Source organism: Sus scrofa, chromosome 11, assembly GCF_000003025.6.
Source record: "Sus scrofa isolate TJ Tabasco breed Duroc chromosome 11, Sscrofa11.1, whole genome shotgun sequence".
Lineage (NCBI taxonomy): Eukaryota > Metazoa > Chordata > Mammalia > Artiodactyla > Suidae > Sus > Sus scrofa.
This window is the reverse complement of record NC_010453.5, coordinates 27336776-27352351: the sequence shown is the minus strand read 5'-3', so window position 1 is coordinate 27352351 and position 15576 is coordinate 27336776.

Here is a 15576-nt window from a genome sequence, read left to right as displayed (position 1 = left end):
TTCTTTGGGTTAATAGCTAACCATCACTTCTCTAGTCCTTTCCCCTCCCAAAGAAAATATTCTTTAAAATAGTCTGGGTCAATGACATCACAACCTAAGCAAATGGGAGGATTTTATGCTCACAAATTGATTGGACCTTCCACAATTTGACCTTCTTGAGAAAAAGATAAAAATAAAAGTTGATGAAAACACAAAATAACAAAAGCTGGCTTTCATTTTTTTTCTTTTTGTTAATGATTTTTCAAAAATTGATATGTAGGCAATTTACAATGTCAGGTGAGTTTCAGGTGTACGACACATGTATTTCTTTTTCAGATTATTTTTCCTGAGAGGTTATTACAAAATATTAAGTATAGTTCCCTGTGCCATACAATAGATCCTTGAAGGTTGTCTATTTTACATATGATGGTGTGTATATGTTAATCCCAAACTCTTAATTTATCTCTCCCTTCTCTTTCCCCTTTGGTATCGTAAGTTTGTTTTCTATGTCTGTGGTTCTATTTCTATTTTGTAAATAAGTTCCTTTGCATTTTTTTTTTTTTAGATTCTATATATAAGTGATATACTATGATGTTTGACTTTCTCTGGCTTCTTTCACTTAGTATGATAACGTCTAAGTCCATCTATATTGCTGCAAATTTTCTTCATAATATTATATGCTCAGTGAGGTTTAAATTTTATTTTCGTTTATTTGTTTTTGACAGTAATGGATAGTTCCATTATTAGGCTTCAGTTCTACAGACCTGGGCCAAGAGGATGAAATAATAAAGTGCATTTTATGTTGAAAGTTGTAAGACTGATCCGTTTCTGCTACATATTCATGGACATCTATGTGTTTTTAGACGACAGTGTTTTCTGTTTTCCCATTCAGTCAAGCACCGTGTGTAAACCTAGTCCCATGACATTAAAAAGCACATCTATTAAGAATGTTAAACATTTCCTATACATCAAAAAAATTATTCTGAGTGAATCCCAGCAGAGTAAATCTATCTCCAGCTAATGAGTCTTAAAGTATGATTTTCTTGTATCTTGTCTCTCTTTACACATCAATCTGTTCATGGCATCTGTCATGCAAACAGTAACAGGGAAACCGCCGGGGCTGTCAAGGAAATGACACCTTTCTCTTTTACCAGAGTCTGAAAATGATGCCCAGATTTTTCTGAAACTCTCCAGGCAAACTATGTCTTTCTTTTAAAACCAATACCATCTGCCCAGGCAGACATTTGTGAGCCAATTGTCACATAAAAGATTTCAGCTGATTTCTGATGTTCAAGCTTGTTATATTAGGTTATCAAGCTTTCACTTAACCAGATGACTTACCTTATATATTTCAAGTTGAAGATGAATATTACAGAATATAATGGCATGGGTTAACTTAGCCAAACTTCAGAGTGGGAACAGAGGCAGCTTTGACTTATACTTTTAAATAAAACCACTCAGTATTTGTTTCAATTTATATATGGATATATATGCATATATATACATATGATTTCTGAATTTTTAAGATTTTTCTTTCAGAATGAACATTGAAAGCATATAAAAGTATGTATTATCAATGGGGTACAAATGAGCAGTGGCTGTTTTCATGCTTTTTGATTAAATTGTTACTCAGATTCAAACTTAACCAATACAATATAATTAAGTACAATCTCAATTAAAGACTCAGCTGCAGGAAAACAATCCCTTTTGAATCCTTTCTAATTCTATAGCTAATTGTATTCAGTGGATAATTTATTCACAAGAGTACTCTTTGATACCTGGATCAGTTAGTTAATTCAATGAACCTATTCCTTTTTCCCTAATCCATCAACTTCCTCAGATATTCATCATCTTAGAGAAAAAAATATAAACATACATGTGTGTTGCATATGCATATGTGTATATATGTACTTATATATATTGTAAGTGATGTTAAAATCTTTGGTATCTTCCTGTGTAAATATATATGTCTGTGTATAGAACAAATTTTAATGTTACCCGGATTTCACTGTATGCCTGAATCACATATGTAACCTCTCTGAAGGATTGTTATGAAGGTGCAATGTTTTGTTGTTGCTAAAAGCATTTTGATGAATTTTTTATAGGTATATTTTCATAAACTTGCACATTTCTGCTCATTTTTATATCTTTAATCATTAAAACTAATGATTATAACTAATCATTAAAAGGTAGGAATATTTAAGTATTTTGTTATATATTATTACATTATTCTAAAAATTATAAAATTAAACCTTCAGCATTGCATACATGTTTCCATTTCACCATAAATATGTCAACATCAAATTTTTAATTAGTTACCTCTGGCTAATTGAAAAATGTTCTTATGGTTTTAGTTGTTTCTTTGATAACTACTTGAGTTTAATGCTTTGCATAAGTTTCTAGAACATTCTATCTATTCTTCTGCAATGTATGCCCTTTGTCATTATTCCATTATGCCCTTTTCCTCATCCATTTGCAATAGCTGTGCACCCTTTAAAGACATAAATTCTTTATATGTTGTATAAATATATGGACTGTCTAGATTTCCACCTGCATTTTAGTAGGGCTATGGTCATTTTCTACTTGCAATATTTGTCACTTATATTGAAATATTCTTTATTTGGTCCCTATTATGGTTTGTTATCACTCTTAGAGGATTTTTCCCTGCTCCATTGTTATGCAAGTGTTCAATCTATATTCTTTTAGAACTTTTATGGTTTTATGTTGCAAGCCTAATTTTAAAAATAAAGATAATATTGTATAATATAAATAATGATAAATTTAATATATGCAATATAAATGACTCTTTTCAACCACTTATTTAAAATATCATCTTTATCATATACTATATTTTATCAATTGTGCTATATAAATCTCTGTGTTATCTCCATTAGGTTATTTGTCTATTCTTGTTACAGCAATGTATTTTTTTTATTTTATACATTTAAATCTTTTCAGGGAAATTTATTTTCCAAATATCATCCCAAATCTATTTGTTTTCAAGAATTCTATAATTTTTTTCACATATTTATTATTTAAAGTCAATTTTTAAATGATTTTGTTAAGTCGTTACAAGAACAAAAAATGTTTACATTAGTTTTTTACCTTGATGTCAAGGAAACTTCTTAACCATATCTTACTATCCATTCTCCTCTTCTTTCTGTGCATAAAAGGCTCAAAATGTTAGCTGGATATAGGCTGCCTAGCCTTACACCTTACTATGGGCGGCTATGTAATTACCTAGTGGTGCGTGAGTGGAAGTGATGAGTACAACTTCTGAGTCATTTCCTTAAAAACTCTTGCCCTAGACCATTCAACTTTCAATTGATGTGTGAGAGGAAATACAAACTTCTATTTTATTTAAGACCGTGTATGCCAGGATCTGTTTTATAGCACTTTAGCCTGAAACCTAACAAATAGAATCATCTTCTGGGATGTTAGAATACTGACAAAAACTCGGAATGTGAAGGGTTGCCTTAGCAGTTGTTTAATTACTAGAAAGAACACAGATATCATTTCAGTCTTGCAATCTAGTCACCAACGTTGTGCAAGGTAAAGCCCTTCGCAGAATATTTGCTTGTGATGACCTGGATGTCACACTTATGAGGACTGGCTGAGAAAATGTAGAATGTTAGCTTGTGATGGCTGTTCCTTGTTGCTTTGAGCAAAATCAAGTGAAAGAGACATCCAGCCAAAAATTGGCCAGTTTGCAAGTAGAGATAGAAAGAAAACAAGCTCCGCTTAAGGGAGGTTCAGACTGCCAGTGGCCTGAAATTTAAATTGAATGAATGTCCAGAAGTTTGAGGCCTTAATGAGTTTCAAGTTCCAACTGCTTCTGTATGGAAGAAGCCGAAGTTAATTTACTAACCCCAAAGCTGACTGGAAGCAAAAATCAGATTAAGGGTGTTGCCTTCCCACATGAACTCATGGTTACAAATCTCTCCAGGGAGCTCCCATTATAGGACAGAGAGGGATGATTAAGTCCAGAAACCATCCAATATAAGAAGAGATTCAGCAAGTTTAGGAACTGTAACTGGAGGAGATTTATGTGAATGGTTATTTCACCTAAAACTGACTGGGAGCAAGTAGACGAGTCCCGCAATAGCCCCCCTAGATTTATTTTTTGGGGGGATATTATATTGCCAAATAAATTATAAGCCTAACCACAGAAGCCTAGGATTGTTCCAGCTCCAAAGCAACTCTCAGTCATCAAACTTACGTATTTTGCAACACCCATTGAAACAGAGGCTCCAGGGCACGGTAGGTGAGGGAGACCCCACAAAGGACCAAGTAAGGGCTGTGAAAGATTGTGGAGTAGAAAGTCCATTCGAGAGAGAAGAATCAGGGTTGGCAAGACAGAACTAACCATAGAAATCACTCCCACGGGGACAAGGAGTCTTCTGACAAGTAGAGTTTGTGATTTGTGACAGACAACTGAATGTTTCCAAACCACCAATACTCCAAATAATAATTTATGTATTTTAGTGTTCTTGTTCCTAATCTTCCATGCATATCACTGTGTTTGTCTTTGATGTTATTAGTTCCCCAATCTGTAGAACTCATTCTTGGAATGAATACAAAGAAGCGAACATTAGATTTTTAGATTTGAACTACACGCAGAAAGTGGATGGGAGCATGGGTTAGCTTCCCAAATAAAGTGTACGTGTTGTGGGGGCAAGGGGTCCCTAGGACAGAGGTGCCTGGAATGAGACTGAAAAACATTTCTCAGCTTCTTTCTACTCTTCCATTCTTCCTTTTAATAAGCATTACAATTTTTTTCAAATTGGTCCTCCATGTTTGACACTCTTTCACTTAACTAGAAGGAGTTAACTAAAACTAGTGGGTTCTGTGTGTTCTCTTGAATCTGGTGGACTTCACGTCCACCAATAGGGTACAATGAAGATGACATTAGGTGATTTCTTAAGTCTTCTGAAGGTAACTAACTTACTGCCTCATTCCTTGGAAAATTCTCCCTAAGTACCATTGACTTGGCATGTAGGGAGTCTGACTGCCCAGAGGCTGCCAATGAAGATGACATTAAGTGATTTCTTAAGTCTTCTGAAGGTAACTAACTTTCCGCCTCATTCCTTGGAAAATTCTCCCTAAGTACCTTTGACTTGGCATGGAGGGAGGAAGCCCCAGCTACTACATCAAGACCACATAGAAAAGCTCTGTGTTAACAAGAGAGGGAAACATTTGACCAGCCACCAGCGGCTCCATCGCCCCATAGCTGATAGTAGAAAAGCAACCTACAAAATGGGAGAACATACTTATAAATCATATGTCTAATAAGACGTTAATTTCCAAATTATTTAGGGAACTGCTGTAACTCAATAGCAGAAAAGCAACTACCCTGACTAAAAAAAAAAAAAAAAAAAGGCTGGTGGGGGGAGGACTTGCATAGACAGTTCTCCAAAGAAGTTATGCAGATGGTCAACAGGTATATGAATAAATGCTCAACATCACTAATCATCAGGAAAATGCAAATCAAAATCACAATGAGAGAGCACATCACATGTATAAGAATGGCTATTATTAAAACAAAAAACGAAAACAGAAAATAACAAGTGCTGGATGTAAAAGATGTGAAGAAATCGGAATCATCTCCCCTCTTGCTGGGAATAGAAAATGGAATAGCTGCTGTGAACGGGCCTTTCCTTGATCATGAGGTTGATATCATGTCTCAGGTGTGCACGGTTCTGTGATGGTGGAATGTGAGATAGAGCATATTTTTTAACAAATTTGATTTGAAGATAACTAAACCAAACTAGCTTAAGAAAAGAAGAGTTTCGGAGATGTTTTCATGGCCCATGTCCTGAGTTAAGGTGAGAACCCAAGCCTCCGCTAAGGATAAAATATTACATAGTCTTTATTCCTTCTCTATATCACAGTGGCAACTTTGTGAAGAGAGGCTACAGATGATACTCACATCCAAATATTGTCTCCTTTCCATGTTTCCCTTGGGCTTTTCATATATCCTTAGATTTGATTGATTCATATTTTGTTTGAATTCTTGCATCTTCATTTATGTGATATTTGTCCCTAGCAACTCCTGGTTTTTTTTTTCTGTCTTTTTAGGGCTGCACCTGCAACATATGGAAATTCTCAGGCTAGGGGTCAAATTGGAGCTGTAGCTACCAGCCTACACCACAGCAAAAACAACACCAGATCCAAGCCGTATCTGCAAACTACACCACAGCTCACTGCAATACCAGATCCTTAACCCACTTAATCCACTGAACCTGCATCCTCATGGATGCTAGTCAGATTTGTTTCCTCTGAGCCACTACAGGAACTCCAATTCCTGACATTTCTAGTCTTATATTTATTAGGTTTAGTTAAAAGTTAGAGCAATTTGGCAAAGACAATTTTTTTTTTTTTTAATGTCAGCATATTCTGAACGACAAAAAATCTAATTCTGGAAAGTTTGAATGAACATATATGTGGACTTTTCTGTTACCAAATGCAATTCTGTAAATTTTGAAATGTTCCTTAATGTCTTTAGGTAGAGAGGTTGCTTTAGGTTTTCTATATCTTAAGTCATTTTTCATTTTTTTTTTCCTCAAAAAGCCCCCATTTCTTTGAAATTTTTCAGTAAAAAATTTTAAAAATAAATTGGGGTCATTTTTTAAAATGTCTTTATTCAGGAGTTCCCGTTATGGCTCAGTTGTTAATGAATCTGACCAGGAGCCATAAAGATTGCAGGTTCGATCCCTGGCCTTGCTCAGTGGGTTAAGGATCTGGCATTGCTGTGAGCTGTGGTGTAGGTCGCAGCTGCTACAGCTCCGATTAGACCTCTAGCCTGGGAACCTCCATATGCTGTGGGAGCAGCCCTAGAAAAGGCAAAAAGACAAAAAAAAAAATGCTTTTATTCAGAGAAGAAATGAATAGAAGTAACATCTTTTAGAAAAATTATTTAACTTTGTGTATATATAGTGTGTGTGTGTCTGTGTGTGTGTGTGTGTAAACTTAAACAAAAATACTTGACATTTCTAGGAAAATTTGGAGCTTACTTATTTCTATATGCTGCCGTCTCTGAGTTTCTCATTATCTATATATCCCTCAACTCCCAAGTTATTCTCTTGTCCATAAGATCAGCTTTGTTGTGTCATCTCAACTTGTTGTCATATGATGTTTTCAAACATATTATAAGGAGCTAGTCCATAAAGCTTCCCTCTTTGATATCTCTGACTATGGAATGGCCAATGACTTGGCCTCATCGTTTGAAAAATTAGTCATTGACCATGAGACTACTTAGGATGAAAGAGTAAAGTGTGGCCACACCATTCTCACATATGTACATTCTTATGTCTATTGAAAGTCATCCCAGTGCTGCTTTTTATTCTCCTCTCACATTTGAATTCTCTGCATTCCTCTGAATATCTTCCATGCTTATGGCATTAAATCATTAATCTTGCCTTTATAACTCTTCTACCTCTTGAATCATTGCTAAGAGATAATGTTATGCAGAGTGCTTTTGAGGTAATTCTCAGTATCACCCCCTTATAGCTTCAAACTGTAAGAGATTATATTTCCTACAAAATTTAAATTAGCATATATCAAACATACAAGAAATACCAGTACCATGATTACAAGGGAAAAATATGTCTCAAGAAAATTACACAACTTCTTTCTGCTTTTTTTTTCTTCAAGCTATTTTGAGAACAATACAAATTCACAATTTTATCAATTCCTTTAGAGGTTTTTTTTTCCCCAGTAAAACATTGATTAACTAGTATGAGGCATTTCATTAACATTAATTTTTCTGCAATCTGTTTAGAAGAATCAGCATCATATTATCAAAAAACAAAGGGAAATTAAGCAGTAAGCAGGGGAAGAACATCCCCTGGAGTACCTTCTACAGTCAATATAGACTGATCCTAACAATTTTCTACAAATGAAATCTGAGCTACCTTGCTTTGCTCATTTTAGAGCTTATCAGTTTGAATCGAAAGTCTTGGGTAGCAAAGGAAAGCAGCCCTGAATAAACGCACCATTTGCTTTTGATGATTTTCTTTCCTTCTTTTTTTGTTTTTTACTTTAAGCAACATTGAAGAGAAGTTTACTTTCGTCTCCTAGATTTGTTTTCATTGGGAACGTTTGCTTTACATATGCAAAAGCAGCTCCCTATAGCATTAATATGGCATATTAATCTTCAAAGAAGCTATGTCTTTTTATGCACTGTAACAGCCAAGCCTGCAATGAAAGCTTTCAAGTTTGTTGACTCTGGAACTATTTTGATTTTTTTTTTCCATGCTGCCATAAATGTCCTTTTTCTGATTCGATGCTGGGAATAAAGAAAGCAACTTCTGTCAGCCTAAGTCACCTGAAGTACAACATCGGGGCTGCTCATCTCACCGAGAGTTTTCTAGCACCCCAGATATTCAGAATAACTGAACTTATGAGACCCCTACCAAGTTTTCTATCTCTGACGGTTGCTGTGCTGTAAATGTACACTACTATTTTCTCCGGAATTGCTGCAGTTCCCCGGATAAAATGAGAACTCTTCTACAGATTTTCCTGTCAACGTCAACCTGGAGGTGGAATGTAGCAAGGTTGCATGTGTTAAGTCTACTAACAGAATGATTTCCTTGCAGTCTTCAGACCTCCCTTCCTCAAACTAGGTGTTAAAAAAGAGGGCACACAGATGCTGGGAAAAAAGCTTTGCTGTAACAGGTTCAGAAAGGTTGTCCTTAGGCACTTTGGTTTTTAAAATCTTGGTAAGTTGGCTTGGCAAGGACTCACCATAGTTTCTTGTTGAACAGTCTTCTAGCGGGCTGTCTAGCAACTTGACCGTTCTATTTTTCCAGACTCATCCATCTATGCTCGAAGTCACTCACTTGCAGTTTAAGCTTGTGTTTCTCAGGATGCAAAAGAGCTTCTACATTCTACTTGAGAAAGGCCAACGTCTCTTGGTGCTTTAAAGGGTCACTGTCTACTCTCAACCCCTGCTCAATGTGGATGCTCAAACACAAATCCAGTTTGACCAAACACTTAACTGACTGAAATGAACTTTGCTTTGGTTGGAGTGTTGAGAGAGCTTCTTCAAAAGAAGTCAAGGTAGAACAGGAAAAGAGGAGTGGGTGATTCACGTCCCCAGCTCCCAGTCGCAGTGGTTCCAAAATGAAAACGGGGCAAGTCCAAGGCAAACCAAGGGAGCTGGTTACCCTAAGTCTTTTACTGAATTTTAGTTTAATTAATTAATTTATTGATTGATCTTTTTAGGGCCAAACCCATGGCATATGGAAGTTGCCAGGCTAAGGGGTCAAACTGGAGCTGCAGCTGCCCGCCTACACCACAACCACAGCAATGGGATTCCAAACTGTGTCCATGACCTGCACCACAGCTCATGGCAATACCAGATCCCCAACCCACTGAGGGAGGCTGGGGATTGAACCTGCATCTCATGGATACTAATCAGGTTCATTACCGCTGAGCCATGGCAGGAACTCCCCAATGGTAACGTAATTTATTTTTATTTTTAAACTAAAATTTATTTTATGTTATTACAGCCTATTGATGTATGATTGACAAAAATCGTATACATTTAAAATCCACCACCTGATGTTTAGATATGCTTGTGCATTGTGAAATGATTACTCTATCAAGCTAATTAACATATCCATATATCCATCACCTCACATAGTTACCTTTCTTTTTTTTTTTTTTGGTATCTTATACTTGAAACTAATTACCCTAATTCTTAAAAAGCACCGTCAAAATTAACTTTACCCCCTCCTACTTAGAGTTCCCTTTTAGGAAAAGTTGGCATTTGCCTTTTTAGCCCAGAAACTACCTAAACTGAAAGAAAATAATATTTCTGTCTACCAATTCTGCTAATGAATAAAAGTCATTACAACCTGCCTTTTTTTTTTTTAATTTAGTATTCTCGAAAGGAATTTTTCAAATAAAATTGTTGCTAAGCATGTAAAGGACATTCTAGTCTACACTGCTTTGAATTCTTTGTTCCACATGCTAATGCATACCCATATTTCAGAATCCAGACTGACTAAGAAAGTTGTGTCAGGCTCCCCAACCCCAGTGCACAGAAGATAGGGATTTGTTTGACTATTACTTTAAGAGAGAGAGAGGAGGGAGATATTTTATAGGCTACCGGTTTGACAGTGAAAGTAAAGATTTCACCCTCCCTGTTGTTATTGCCTCAAGGTATACTTGTAGAAAATAAACAAAAATTGTTTCCACAGGTAAAGCTTAGGTAATAAAAAACAAAGCAACATCTGTGTCAAAGGAAACTCCAAGAAAGTTAAGTCTGCCTAGTTTGACCTGAAAACTACCACAGCTTGTTTGAATTACACAGCCACCTGTCTCAACTGTGCTCCAGATTCTTCTGAAACAGTAGGAGTTTGTCATATAAATGGAACATGCAGGATTTAAATTATTGGAGACCAGGAGGCCACCCCAACGGATGTGAACGTTTTCAAAACAGAAATGACAGGGCTCAGTGTCTCCTAAAGCCATGTGATACTCCCTGTTGACAGCTGCCCAGAATTCCTACAGAGAGACTAAGGATTAACATGATAGGATCACCACTGGATTTCTAACAAAGTTAACTTGTACCAATTAATAAGATTGAATTCTTAAGTATCCACTTTGTGGATACATAAATCCTTTGCCAATGATACAGACAAATTTCTGAGTCCATTTTCAATATGGACAGAGCAGCTGATCAACTAGATGGTACCATCGGAGGCGTTGCCTGAGATATTTCTCTTCAATACATTAACTGTCTTACCATAACCACTAGGGGAGGCTGAAAATCAAAAACACATGAACCCATTTCTTGAGGGCTGCTTCTTCCTCTTGGGTTTCTCTTTCAAAATACCTTAGAAAGGTGACAATCAAAAAAACCACTCTTGGAGTTTCCATTGTGGCACAGTGGTTAACGAATCTGACTAGGAACCATGAGGTTGCAAGTTCAGTCCCTGGCCTTGCTCAGTGGGTTAAGGACCCAGCATTGCCATGAGCTGTGGTGTAGGTTGCAGATGCAGCTTGGATGCCGAGTTGCTGTGGCTCTGGAGTAGGCTGCTGGCTTCAGCTCTGATTAGACCCCTAGCCTGGAAACCTCTATATGCCTCGGGAGGGCCCCTAGAAAAGGTGAAAAAAAAAAAAAAATCACTCTTGGGGGAGTTTGCATTTGGCACAGTGGTAACCAGCCCAGCTAGTATCCATGAGGACATGGGTTCAATCCCTAGCCTTGCTCACTTGGGTTAAGGACCTGTCGTTGGTGTGAGCTGTGGTGTTGGCTGGCAGCTGCAGCTTGGATTCCACCCCTAGCCTGGGAACTTCCACATGTTGTGGATCAGCCCTAAAAAGTCCAAAAAAAAAAAAAAAAAATCACTCTTGGCTTAAGAAAATGCTTGCTTTTTTGCTCTCCACCCTCACAGTTCCTGGGAATGAGAAAACTGATACTTTAGAAGTAGACTATGAGCAAGATGAAGGAGTTTTTAATCAGTTAACTGTGGTTTATCTGAGAAATCTTGCACAGGCTCCATCCCTGACTGCTTTCCAGAGACTCCATCCACTCCAGGTCCTTTATCCAGTCTCAGCTTCGGCTCCCACACTGGACACCTCTCAGTCTACAATCTGCTGGTCACCGAGCTTCTTGACCTGTCTTAAAAACACCGAGTTCACATTTTATCTTGGAACATGCTTTTATTTCCTGAAAAGCTCTCTCTCTCTTTTTCTTAATTTCTCTTACCCCCCAATGCAACTTTTTTCTTTAAAGACCAAGCTCATTATCCCCTGTCATAATGACTTTTTTCCCAGTGTTTTCTTAGCTCTTTAATGATATTATTGCTCCATTTCTGATTGGACTTTTTTGTTTGTTTGCTTTATGTTTTTTGTTTGTTTGTTTCTGCTTTTTAGGGCCACACCTGTGGCATATGGAAATTCCCTGTGGCCTATGGAAGTTCCCTGTGGCCTATGGAAGTTCCCAGGCCACACCTGTGGCATATGGAAGTTCCCTACACCACAGCAGCAGCAGCGCCAGATCCTAGCCTCATCTGCAAACTACACCACAGTTCACGGCAAGGCTGGATCCTTAACCCACTGAGTGAGGCTTGGGATCGAACCCGCATCCTCATGAATACTAGTTGGGTTCGTTCGTGCTGAGCCACAATGGGAACTCACATTTCTGATTGTTAAAAGTAATAAATGATCATCTCAGAATATTAAAAAAAAAAACCCTAAAATACATTTAGTTTTATTATGTACCTACTTTGTATATATACATATAATCCAAAGTCTTCTATAAATTTAATACACAAGGAAAATCATTGTTTGCATTTAGGTTTTATCTTCCCCACATTTATAGGATTTTTTTTTTTTTTCTTTTAAGCTCCTTGGCAGACAGTGCTCAGACTTGATTGTAGACCTATTGTCAACACTCATTAAATTCATCTGTGCTTTGAAATGCTTTGTGAGTCACAGAAGTTAGAGCTGAAGGAGCTTTGGGAATCTGAATCCAACTACTCATTTTTACAGATGAGGGAGATGAGGATGAGAGATGGTTACGGCCTCACCCTCGATCATGCAGCTTGTAAGGAGCAGAGTTAGACCTCGACTCACTTACAGCCAGTATGTTCAGCTGCGCAGAGGGTACAGTTTACAGAAGAGCCTGTATGTTTATCAAGATGTACACCAAGGCTCAGTCCTGCATCATGCGGAGAAAGGGGCACCAAAGCATGATCCACCTACAAGGAACTTGCAGGGCTCCTAATGCCAAGGGTAGCAGGAGGTGGGGAGGAACATGGGAATAAGAGAGTGTTTTTAATTCAACTCACAGCACTGTGGCGGTTAGTCGTGGGCCTGAATCCAGGCCTAATATTTCCCAAGCTGATGATTTTTTAGGACTCTTTGTTTCCCACTGCATAACTCTTCCTCATATGACAGATTTTAAAAAAATCACTCCCAGGTAAGTCTTACTCTGTAATTTTATAATATTTGTCTTTATATATATATGTGTGTATATATATATATATATATATATATATATATATATATGAAATCCTTCCCCCAAATCTCATTATGATTAATTACTATAATCCTACTCTGAAAAGAGTGTATAATCATAAGCTCTGATTATTGAAGGGAACACCTGAAAAGAAAATTGACATTATGTCAATAATGATTTGCTAAAGTTACTGGCTATGACAATGATCTTCATCTCATCTCCTGAACATCCAGCAAATTGCCTTACACTCTGTAAATATATGTTAAATTCCTAATAATATGAAGTGGCCATGATGGAGATAACATAAAAGAAGCAGTACCGTTACTTCTCCTTTATTAAGAATCACTTTGGAGTTCCCAACATGGCTTAGCAGGTTAAGAACCAAACATAGTGTCCATGAGGATGTGGGGTTTGATCCCTGGCCTAAGCTGCAGCATAGGTCACAGATGCAGCTTGGATCTGGTGTTGCTTTGGCTATGGTGTAGGCCAGCAGCTAAGCTCTGATTCAGCCCCTAGCCTGGGAACTTCTATATGCTGCAGGTGCGGCCATCAAAAGAGAAGAAAAAAGAATAATATTGATCAACCAAATTAGACTATGGTTAAAGGGAACATTTTTATATAAATTAGAGAATGTGATGGCATGGGGGTTAAAGGCAAAGATCTTGCAATTCCCAATCTTTATCTAAGTCTGGACTTTGCTATTAATATTTACAAATGGTGTGATTCTCAGAAAAGTTATCTGTAAAATTGAGAAGATAGTACTATCTCCTAAGGGTCTTCAAAAAGGTAAAAAAAAGATAATGCATGGTGTGACATATAGCAAACACTCAGTATTTGTTAGCTATGGTATTGACATTCTGTAATCATAATTAAGATGTTTTATATTCTTTATAAAATATGACGCTTTATTGATAACTGGGAGATTTAACATGACTCTTGTAATAACTAAGAAGAAACAATTTCTCCCAAAGCATTAATCCAAGAGGTTTTCCACTGATAGAGGTAATTGATAAAACTTTTGATTCTTTTCATAGTTGTGAACCAGAACCTTGATTCAGAAAATAAGAGAAGTAGATGTTTGCCTTCCAAACTAAAACTAGGCTACCTAATTTGAGATCATTTAAAGTGTTAAAATAGAAATACCATCATGACAATGTTTCAGTAACTTCCTGCCTCTCAAAATGGAATCAATTACACATTTTCCAGAAAGGCATTACGCACTGCTGAAACTGCATTACTGTATCTTCTGTGGAAAGCAAAAAATGCTTTCCTGGGAAATTTCCTTTGAGTTTAGGGGAGCTTCTACCAATTGCCCCAAGGAGCTTAATTACTTTGCGAATGGGCACAAGGATTGCCAAGGAGATTAGGGAATGGTAGCAACACCAATACTTATATAACTTTAAGAAGAGGAAGCTCAGCATCCACCCTCCTCCCCAAACATAGACCTTGGAGAATTGACAATCCCGACGTGTGCGCTGAATATACAACAGCTGATATATGATGAACATTAATCAGCAAATTCTTACTCCTTCTTTTTTGAAGAGATGTAAGCCGGCAGGTTAGAGAGTGAAGTCAGATGTATTCCATGTACTGGGTAAATAAAATTATTGTACATTCATGGCCTGGACTATGCTCTCAGCTTTTAAAAAGGGAGGAAACACTTTATGTCATATTACACAATGATTCTTGCTAAGGGAAGTCAGGAGCAGAACAGCGTTATGAAATGACGACTTTTGTGTAAAATAGGGATAAAATAACAGAAGCATATTTGCTTATGTAAGCATAAAATATCTCCAGAGGAGTATGTAAGAAATTGCTAATACTGTTTCCACAAACAGGGCATATGTGTTTGGAGCACATGCAAGGTAAGGAGAATTGACTGAATACCTTTCAAATTTTCAATGATGTGACAGGCCTGCTTTCTTAAAAATAAATAAAATTATAGTAAAATGAAAGCTACTTTTATAATGTTCCTCAAACACCATTTTTTTTTTTCTGATGTAGCAGCTGCCTATTGCCTCTTCTCCCTTTTCTTATAAATGTCGTAGTAAATGGCATATCTCTCATGGGATTTCTATATCATTACCTTACAAAATAGGAGCCCCTTCTAGTAAAAATGTCACATTTCAAACTGAGGTCTCTGGAAGCTATATATACAATTCAAGTATTAAAGTTGCATCAACATTTCATATCAGATTCCTGATATTTACCTTTACCGTTCAGCCTGTTTTTTTATGAAGCTTCCTCTTTTTCTGGAAGAAACAGCCCAGGTCTTCCTAGACCTTGAACTGTGATTTATTTTCTTTGTCCTAGTTTGACCCACTTCTGAATCTTGGAGACTTGCTAACTCTACGCCCTTGAGGATGAGAAAAAATAAATCCTTGCAGGTTCTTGGAATATAAATTACAAGGAAGTGAACAAGATAAGTGTGGTATAGAAAATTGACTTCCCTTTCCCTGATGTAAGCTTTCAAAAGTCTTTCCTTTGTTTTTTTCTAACCCATGAATCAAAGAGTTGAGGAATTGAGGCAATTTTTCAACTAGTGTGTTATTTGTTCATTTTATAACATTTTAGATAATGATTTTTAACTCTTTTCACCAAGGTTCTGTTTAGAATAGCAGAGA